Source organism: Rhinopithecus bieti, unplaced genomic scaffold (genome assembly GCF_001698545.2).
Source record: "Rhinopithecus bieti isolate Rb0 unplaced genomic scaffold, ASM169854v2 scaffold_16999, whole genome shotgun sequence".
In the NCBI taxonomy this organism is placed as follows: Eukaryota; Metazoa; Chordata; class Mammalia; order Primates; family Cercopithecidae; genus Rhinopithecus; species Rhinopithecus bieti.
Genome location: NW_016808939.1, coordinates 121,885 through 131,371, shown reverse-complemented (window position 1 = coordinate 131,371; position 9,487 = coordinate 121,885). Strand labels below are relative to the sequence as shown.

Sequence of the window (9,487 nt, the reverse complement as noted above, 5' to 3'; positions counted from 1 at the left end):
ACACACACACACACACACACACACACACACACACACACACACACACATATATATATATATATATTCAGGGGCTCTGTCACCCAGGCTGGAGTACCATAGCATGATCACAAATATAGCTCATTGCAAACTTAAACTCACTTAGCTTCCCCAAATATTAATACTTTATAAAATCATAATGCAATTGTGAAAACACAACATTAATGTTGGTATTAACTAATCTGCAAACTTTATTCAACCTACAAGTTATACTACTAACGTCCTTTTTCAGGTGCAGTCCCACAGTGCGTTTTGCTTCATGTCTCCTTAATCGCCTCCAATCCGGAAGAGATTTGTCTTTCATGATTTTGACAAGTTTAAACGATACTGTCCAGTTATTCTGTAAATGTCTCTAAATTTGGGTTTGTTTTTTTTTTGTGAATAAATTCCGATTGTGCAGATACCACACGTATAACATCATGTCCTTCTCAGTGGATAATATCAAGCAAGGTATCATATTAATATTTCCGCAGTAAATTTAACATCGATCACTTGGTTAAGGTGGAATCTGACAAGTTTCTCCAGTATGATTTTTTCCTTTGTAATTAATACATATTTTCTTGGGAGATTATTTGAAACTATGCAATTAACCTATTTTTAATCATACTTCTATTCATTAAGTTTAGCATCTACTGATAAATCTTGCCTACAGCAAATAAGAGGGTAATGTTCACAAAGTGTTGATTTTATATTTTCATTCTTTTTTCTTCATTTATTGATTGGAATTATACTGCAGGGAAGAACAATTCTTTCACTCTCATTTATTTATTCATTCAATTATTTATGTATATCAGCACAGACTTATGAATATTTATTTTTCCCATGATTACAATCTTCAAACTAGCTCCACATAATTTTGACATGCCCCTATCATGTATTGAGCATTTTATTTACTACTAATAAGTTTGAATAATTTTATGTATGTATTCTTCACAGTTTTATTTCTCATTTTACATAGTATGCATTTATATTGTTAATACAATCTGCCTAAAAATGAACAATTTTTTAAATAATGTATACACATATAGTATATTATGAGATGATTCATAGTTAATTTTTTTATCTTGAATCTGTGTTTCCAAAATTTCAAGAACGCTATAATTTCAAATACTAATAGTTCTGTTATTTTACTTTCTTCTGAGGATTGTCTTTGTATGCTTGGTGCACGAAAATAATCAGATATACCGCATTTTCTGCAATGCTCATAATGTAATTAGAATAAATAATGATTCAATATATTGTAATTTGGCTTCCTCATCTATATATTCTAAACTAATGCTGCCTCAATAATTTTTTACTTTGAAAAATTTTTCTCTAATGTACAATTTTTAAAAGATTAGCTATTTGAAATGATTAGATTTATTCCTCCATGGTGCTAAACAAATTTTGTTCAAAAATATTTTTTATTAAAATGTTTATATAATAATCTTAATAGGCTAAAGCTATTACAAAATATAATCAATAGAAGGATGGAGGAAATTACCACAAGTAAACACATAAAAAAGGAAAATATCTGTATATCTTAATTTTCAATACTTTTGAAGAATATGTAGAGACCTAATTCATATATTATTTTTATTCTACTTTTCCTTTACCTCAAATATTTTATGTTTTCTTGAAGCAAATTATTTTAGGTGTTTCTGTCATCCTCTTCATATCCTTTATTGAACAATCTGGTGAGAAGACAAAATTAATAAATGTAGTGCCAGATGGATATTGAATGTTTGCTATTCTTTCACCAATCTATTTTCTTTATATAAGAATATTTTGATATGTCATAAATTTTTCATGGTTATAACATGACTTAGAAAACAATTTGTATTAAAATCCTGGCTGGTGCAGATTTTGATTTATAATTTAAAATATATAATATTTTAAACAAATTATTGCAATAAGTTTTCTACCATGTTTTTATATAAGGATAATTACTAGTCATCAATCAAATATAGTAAACGACAATAAGTAGAAATAAGTTGTAAAATAGTTCACTTTCTATGTTTTCCTTTTGTTTTTGTTTTGTTTTGTTTTGTTTTGTTTTGTTTTCTGAGACAGAGTTTCACTCTTGTCACCCAGGCTTGAGTGTAATGACGTGATCACTGCAACCTCTGCCTCCTGAGTTCAAGGAATTCTTGTGCCTCAGCCTCCCAAGTCGCTGGGATCACAGGCGACCACCACCACATCCGGCTAATTTTTTTGTATTTTTAGTAGAGATGAGGTTTCACCATGTTTGTCAGGCTGGTCTCAAACTCCTGACCTCAGGGGATGCCCGCTTCCTTGGCCTCATGCAGTGCTGGGATTACATGCATGAGCCACTGTGTCGAGCCACTTTCTGTGTGATCTTATTTCTCTTCATTATCTGCCAGCAATGGGAAAGGCTTGCATTTTGCCCTTCCTCCAGTCACCATTTCTGGATTCCCTTTCTGAGATTTGACACACTCTTCTTTCTCATCCGGATGTAAATATTTTTTATACCCAACGTTTCCTACCCACTTTTCTGTCATTTTATAACTCTACAATAGATCTAATATATTTTAAATGTATTTTTTAAATTCTTCTTTTTCACTTTAATACATTTTATTTTTTTTAAAGCACTTTTAGGTTCACAAGAAAACTAAGCAGAAGGTACAAAGATTTCTTACATACATATAGACTCCCCTGTATCAGTGTCATCCACCAGAGTGGCACATTTTTTTCAACTGATGAACCTAAATTGACAGACACATCATTATCATTCCGAGTCCATCATTTACATTAGGGCTCACTCTTGGTGGTGTACTTTCTATGAGTTTGGACAAATTGATAATGACATTTATCTACTATTGCAATATTATACATTTTCACTGCTCTAAAAAATTTTCTGTTCTCTGCCCATTTCTCCCCTTCTCCCCCAATCTCTGGTAACCCTTGGCCATTTTAATGTAACTCTGGTTTTGCCTTTTCTAGAATGTCATATAACCGGAAGCATACAGCATGTAGCCTTTGCAGATTAGCTTATTTTACATAATAATATGCATTTATAATCCCTCCATATCACTTAATGGCTTGATAGCTCATTTCTTTTTAGTACTGAAAAATAACCATTGTCTGGCTGTACCACAGTTTATTTACCATTCACTTACTGAAGGACATGAGCATTGCTTACGAGATAGACAATGATGAATAAAGCTGCTGTAAACATTCATGTGCAGGCTCTGGGTGGACATAAATTTTCAACTCCTTTGGGTAAATACCAAGAAGCATGATTGCTGTTATTATATGGTAGGAATATGTTTAGTTTTGTAAGAAACCACCAAACCATCTTTCAAAGTGGCTCTACCATTTTGCATTTCCAACAGTAATGGTTGAAATTTCTGTTGTTCCACATCCTCACCAGCACTGGTGTCAGTGTTCTGGGTTTTGGCCTTTCTAAGAGGTGTGTAGTGATGCCTCAGTGTGTTTTAATTTGCATTTCCCAGAAGAAAGAGGATGCGGAACACTGTCGTACATACTTATTTGACATCTGTATATCTTGTTTGGTGAGGTGTCTATTAAGGTTTTGGCTAATTATTTAAGCATATTTTTTCATTAATGAAAAGTAGCAATTTATTTTAAGAAACAATTATATTTAGAGCAGAAAAATATTTTAGAAATATCTATATTTGAGTTCAAAGCATAGCTAAGCAAAGTGATTGAATTCACATTCTATAAATTAGCTCAAGATGTGAAAAACAAAACTAAAATTTAAATCTTCAATTGAATCTATTTCCAGCACCTGAAGAATTTTCCCATGTTATCTGCATTAAATTAATTTTTTAATGTAATATGGAAGAATTTCAGAGAAAGACATGATTGTGGAACAAAACTAGAAAATGAGAAGCTCCGCCTAAAATCTCAAAGATCCAACCAAGGCATTGTTAAATTGAACTTACTCTTTAACTACAATTAAAAAAAAAAAAAAAAATCAAGGCCGAGCACAGTGGCTCACACCTATAATCCCAGCAATTTGGGAGGCCGAGGCAGGTGGATCACCTGAAGTTGGGAGTTTGAGATGAGTTTGACCAACATGGAGAAACCCCTTCTCTACTAAAAATATAAAATTAGCTGGGCGTGGTGGTGCATGCCTGTAATCCCAGCTACTTGGGAGGCTGAGGCAAGAGAATCACTTCAACCCAGGAGGCAGAGGTTGCGGTGAGCCGAGATTGTGCCATTGCACTCCAGCCTAGGCAACAAGAGCAAAACTCCATCTGAAAAAATAAAAAAAGAAGAAAACAAAGACATGAGGGGATTTAATGAAAGTAAAATAATATACATATAATAATTGTATAGTCTGAACTTAACATTGTTGCCATTTCTCTGCGGTTTCCAAAATTTTCATTTACCAGTTTCAAAATATACTTGAATATCTGTTTCACAAAAGATGATAAATTAGAAAACATTTATAAAAAATACAATAAGAAAATTGCCATTAATAATAAGTAACTTAGCATATTTATTATAAGCATGCTATAGTGATTAGGCACTCAGATCTTGAGTGAGACAGACTGTTACGGGAAGTCAGGGACCCTGAACTGAGGGACCAGCTGGAACCAAGGCAGAAGGATATAAATTGTGAAGATTTCATGAACATCTATCAGTTCCCAAAATAAATACTTCTATAATTTCTTACGCCTGTCTTTACTGCAATCTCTGAACAAAAATTGTGAATATTTCATGGACATTTATCACTTCCCTAATAATACTCTTATGATTTCTTATGCCTGTCTTTACTTTAATCTCTTAATCCCATTATCTTCGTAAGCTGAGAATGTATGTCACCTCAGGACCACTATTGTACAAACTGATTGTAAAACATGTTTGTTTGAACAATATGAAATCAGTGCACCTTGAAAAGAACACAATAACAGTGATTTTCAGGGAATAAGGGAAGATAACCATAAGGTCTCACTGCCTGCGGGGTCAGGCAGAATAGAGCCATATTTTTCTTCTTGCAGAGAGCCTATAAATGGATGTGCAAGTAGGAGAGATATTGCTGAATTCTTTCCCCAGCAAGGAACACCCTGGGGAAGGAACGCATTCCTGGGGGGAGGTCTATAAATGGCTGCTCTGAGATTGTCTGTCTTATGCGGTTGAAATAAGAACTGAAATATACCCTGGTCTCCTACAGTACCCTCAGGCTTACTAGCATTGGGAAATTCCAGCCTGGTAAATTTTGGTCTCTGCTCTCCAATCTTGTTTTCTGTTAAGATGTCTATGAAGGCAATATGTGCACAGCGGGACATAGACCCTTATTGGCAATTCTAATTTTGTCCTTTGCCTTGTGATCTTTATTACTCTTTGAATCATGTGGTCTTTGTGACTTACTCCCTGTTCATACACCGCCCCCCACCTCCCTTTTAAAATCCCTAATAAAAACTTACTGGTTTTGTGGCTCAGGGAGCATTATGGACCTACTGATATGTGATGTCATCCCTGGCAGCCCAGCTGTAAAATACTTCTCTTTGTACTTTTTCTCTTTATTTCTCAGACAGGCCGACAGGGAAAATAGAAAGAACCTATGTTGAAATATTGGGGGCTTGTTCCCCCCATAACAGACTCACTCAAAACCTTTTCTACCACTTAGCTGTGAAACGTTGAGTGTGTTTTTAAATTCTCTGTCCCTCTTCCTTGTCTGCAAAACTGGGATAATACCAATACCAAATTGATAGATTTGCTAGGAAGATTAAAGGACATAATACATATTGTTGTAATTATTTGTCATTATTATAACCAAGCATGTTAAAATGCAGCCATAAATGTCTAACAGACCTCTCTCCCTTTAAAAAAGTGACTTAAGTAAGACAAAAGTTTAACCTTTCCTTCAGCTCCCAAAATAAATATGGATAAAGTAATCATCAGTTTGACCGGAATAAAAAGCTGTGTCAAAAGCATATATATATGTATACATATTTCAAAACCAAGGTGAATGGATAAATGACCCTCGAGTCACACCCATTTCTGGCACGGAAACTTACGGTAAGCACTTGGATCTAGTGTGCCACTGAGTGGAAGACCCATGTTGGAACTTAATAAGTGTTTGATTAAAGGACCTGACTATTTTTCATTTCAAACATTTATACCTAGAATTTTATGTTCTTTCATTTCAGTTTTAGGCACTTATTTCTACCTTCTGCATAGATATGAAGTTTTAAAAATGCAAGAATTGGCAGTAGCTAGTTCAAGAATGGTATGATCAAAACTCTTTAAAGGAAACACAGATATAAAGAAAATTTCAACACATGAAAAAGCCACACAACACATGTGGATGACATTCAAGCATGGGGAATATTACAGACATTTTGTGTTGTGAAATAAAGACTTTAAAAGAAATATCAACACCCAGGTTAATATTTATGATTTATATGTTATTATTAAGGATTACATATGGAATTTTCATCCTATCCTATTCAAGCTGTTTGTGTTTTAAAGGAAAATGTAAAACTTCCTATATCTAAGCTTCTAATAAATTGTATACCTAAGGGTAGTTCCAGAACTGAAGAAAATAGCTGGCACAGGTTATACCCAAATAACTTGTTCTAATTTCTTTTCGGTGACTTCAAAATGAGAGCCTTCACTCACCAATTTATTCATTAAAGGTAACTGTTATTTGACTGGTTATTTTGTGCTAAGATATGGACCTAACTTAGTATATAACAGTTACAAACCTAACTTTTCAAACCTCCAATAGGTCCTGCTTTCCCCCAGATTGATGCTGAAATCTCATCTACAATAGGGTCCATGGATGTTCTACTTCTGCTTGAACACTTTTAGTGATGAAAATTTAGTTTTGACTGGAAATTAGTGACCACAGATTTTGGTCAAAACTAACTCATTTGAAATGAAAGCTTTTTGAGACATTTTGAAAGTATGTAGAACGAAACTTAAAAAAACTAGAAACCTAATTTTACCTAAATCAGACCATTTTAATTACTTTAATCTCTGTAATAATTAGAAGTAATGTATTTTTTTCTCCTTTTATTTTAACAGGGCAGAAGCTCAGACACATCTGGACTGAGTAACAATAACAAAAAAATAGAAAATGTAGCAATTATTTTTAATTGCTAGGTTTAGTGTAGAACAATCTAAAATTGCTAAAGCTTCCATTTTTTTCTGGCACTTTAATTTGGAACTCAGTCAAGTAATTGTCTGCTATGGCAATCTAAATTATATTAAGTCAACTTACAAATGGACTATTTTACGAATCATAGATGAGGGAAAAAGCCATTAAAGTAAATAAAAATGGATGTAGAAGAATATTAAAGGATAACTACTCTGAACTGAGACCAAGATTGTAATCACATTTTTCAACATATGAGATAGAAGGAGAAAAATCTTATATAAACTCTAATCTTTAGTAGTTAAACCATATTCTGATACTCATGTTCATATTAGGTATTGTAATTTAAGGGTTTTTGCCAATCTAAAGCACATAAAAAGGAAAATATGTTGGATCATTAAAAAGATTCAGAGTGGTTCACATGTAAAATAGCTGATGTGACTGGAGTAATTTAGATAAGAAAATATCAAGAAAGAAATGGCAACTTTGTAAAAAGCTCTAGAATACCTGATATAGAATAGGGATTCTTGTAAATTTCTGTGGGAATGTAGACTAAACTAGAACTAAAGAATGAATGTGACCAAAGGGTGCATTTGTAATTAATTTGAAAAATAATTTTCTGTCAATTCAATATGGAAAAACATAATTAAAATTAGTGATTTTCATCACCAAAATGTCACTTGTGAAGTGTAGAAGATTAAGTTTTAGGGAGGATGTAAAGAGAATACATGTATCAAGTAGAATGTTAGATTAGATATATGACAATATTATAACTTACCTAATATAAGAGCCATAAATGTAACCACCCAATGGGTTCTTCTTGCCTGCTGCCCACATAGAGATGAATTATCAAGGCAATGGAATTGCAATAGAGAATTTAACACGTGTGGAGCCAGCTAAACAGGAGACCAGGGATTTATTGCTGAAATCCGTCTCTCAGAAAATTTGGAGTCCAGGGTTTTTCTAGTTTTTTTTTTTTTTTTTTTAAATGGTGTCTCACTCTGTCACCCAGGCTGGAGTGCAATGGTGCGATCTCAGCTCACTGCAACCTGCACCTCCCAGGTTCAAGCGATTCTCCTGCCTCAGCTTCCCAAGTAGCTGGGATTACAGGCATGCACAACCACACCTGGCTAATTGTTGTATTTTTGGTAGAGAAGGGATTTCTCCATGTTGGTCAGACTGGTCTCGAGGTCCCAACCTCAGGTAATCCTCCTGCCTCGGTCTCCCAAAGAACTGGGATTACAGGCATGAGTCACTGTGCCCGGCCCGAGTCTAAGGTTTTAAAGATAGTTTGGCACTGGTCCATCAGAAGGCAGGGCCTGAAAAATCCCTCAAACACCAATCTTAGGTTTTACAATAGTGATGTTATCCATAGGAGCAACTGGGGAGGTTAGGAATCTTGTAGCCTCTGGCTGCTTGATTCCTGAACCGCAATTGTTAACCTTTTGGCTTAGTTGTTAGTTTTACAAAGGCGGTCAGGTCCTTAGGAAAGGAGGGGGTTTGTTTCAGGAAAGGGTTGTTAACTTTGTTTCAGTTACACTATAAACTAAATTCCTCCTATAGTTAGGTCAGCCTATGCCCTACCTAAGGACAATTTGAAGGTCAAAGGCAAGATGGAGTCAGTTACGTAATAACTATTTCTATGTCATAATTTTTCTCACTGTTACAATTTTTGCAAAGGTAGTTTCATAAATGGAGGCTCAGATGCCAGAAATTCAATTTATTTTGTCTTCTTATAATAGATTGACATGTAGTCTTTTCTTTTACAGAAAGTTACAATTAATATGTGTGATCATTTTCTCTAAATTCAAAGCCAAATCTGAAATTTGAGTCAAATATTAGAAAAGCAATCCCTTATTTCTTATCACTGCATATTCCTCCATAAAAAAAGCATAAAATTAAACTTACCAACATGCCTGAGCAAAGACTAAAATAATTTCTCTATAGCAAACTGTCTTTCTGAAATATTTTCAATTGAAATAAGCTCAATATCAGAAGTAAGTCAATATTTGCCTCGTGTCTTGGTGTGTGGTTTGAAATGTCCAATGTAAGTAAGAAATATCTTTTAAATGGCCGGACACGGTGGCTTATGCCTATATCAGCACTTTGGGAGGCCAAGGTGGGTGGATAGCAAGGTCAGGAGTTCCAGACCAGCCTTGCCAACATTGTGAAACCCTGTTTCTATTAAAAATATAAAAATTAGCCAGGCGTGGTGTCACGCTCCTATTGTCCCAGCTACTGGGAGGCGGAGCAGGAGAATCACTTGAATCTGGGAGGCAGAGGTTGCAGTGAGCCAAGATCAAGCCACTGTACTCCAGTCTAAGTGACAGAGTAAGACTCTGTCTCAAAAAAAAAAAAAGAAAAAAAAAAAAGAAGTTA

General features: G+C 34.3%; 1 long non-coding RNA gene across 2 annotated transcripts in view; it reads right to left on the bottom strand.

Annotated features, from left to right (window-relative positions):
* The window catches only part of LOC108539307 (uncharacterized), a 95,125-nt gene that overhangs the window by 30,617 nt on the left and 55,021 nt on the right, over positions 1–9,487 (bottom strand). Inside the window, exon 4 of one of the 2 annotated variants that reach the window (XR_001888327.1) lies at positions 1,632–1,709. The exons of the other annotated variant lie outside the window; for it this stretch is intronic. This is a non-coding gene — a long non-coding RNA (uncharacterized LOC108539307). Of the gene's footprint in view, positions 1–1,631; positions 1,710–9,487 lie in introns of those variants that run through there. 2 annotated transcript variants of the gene reach the window in all.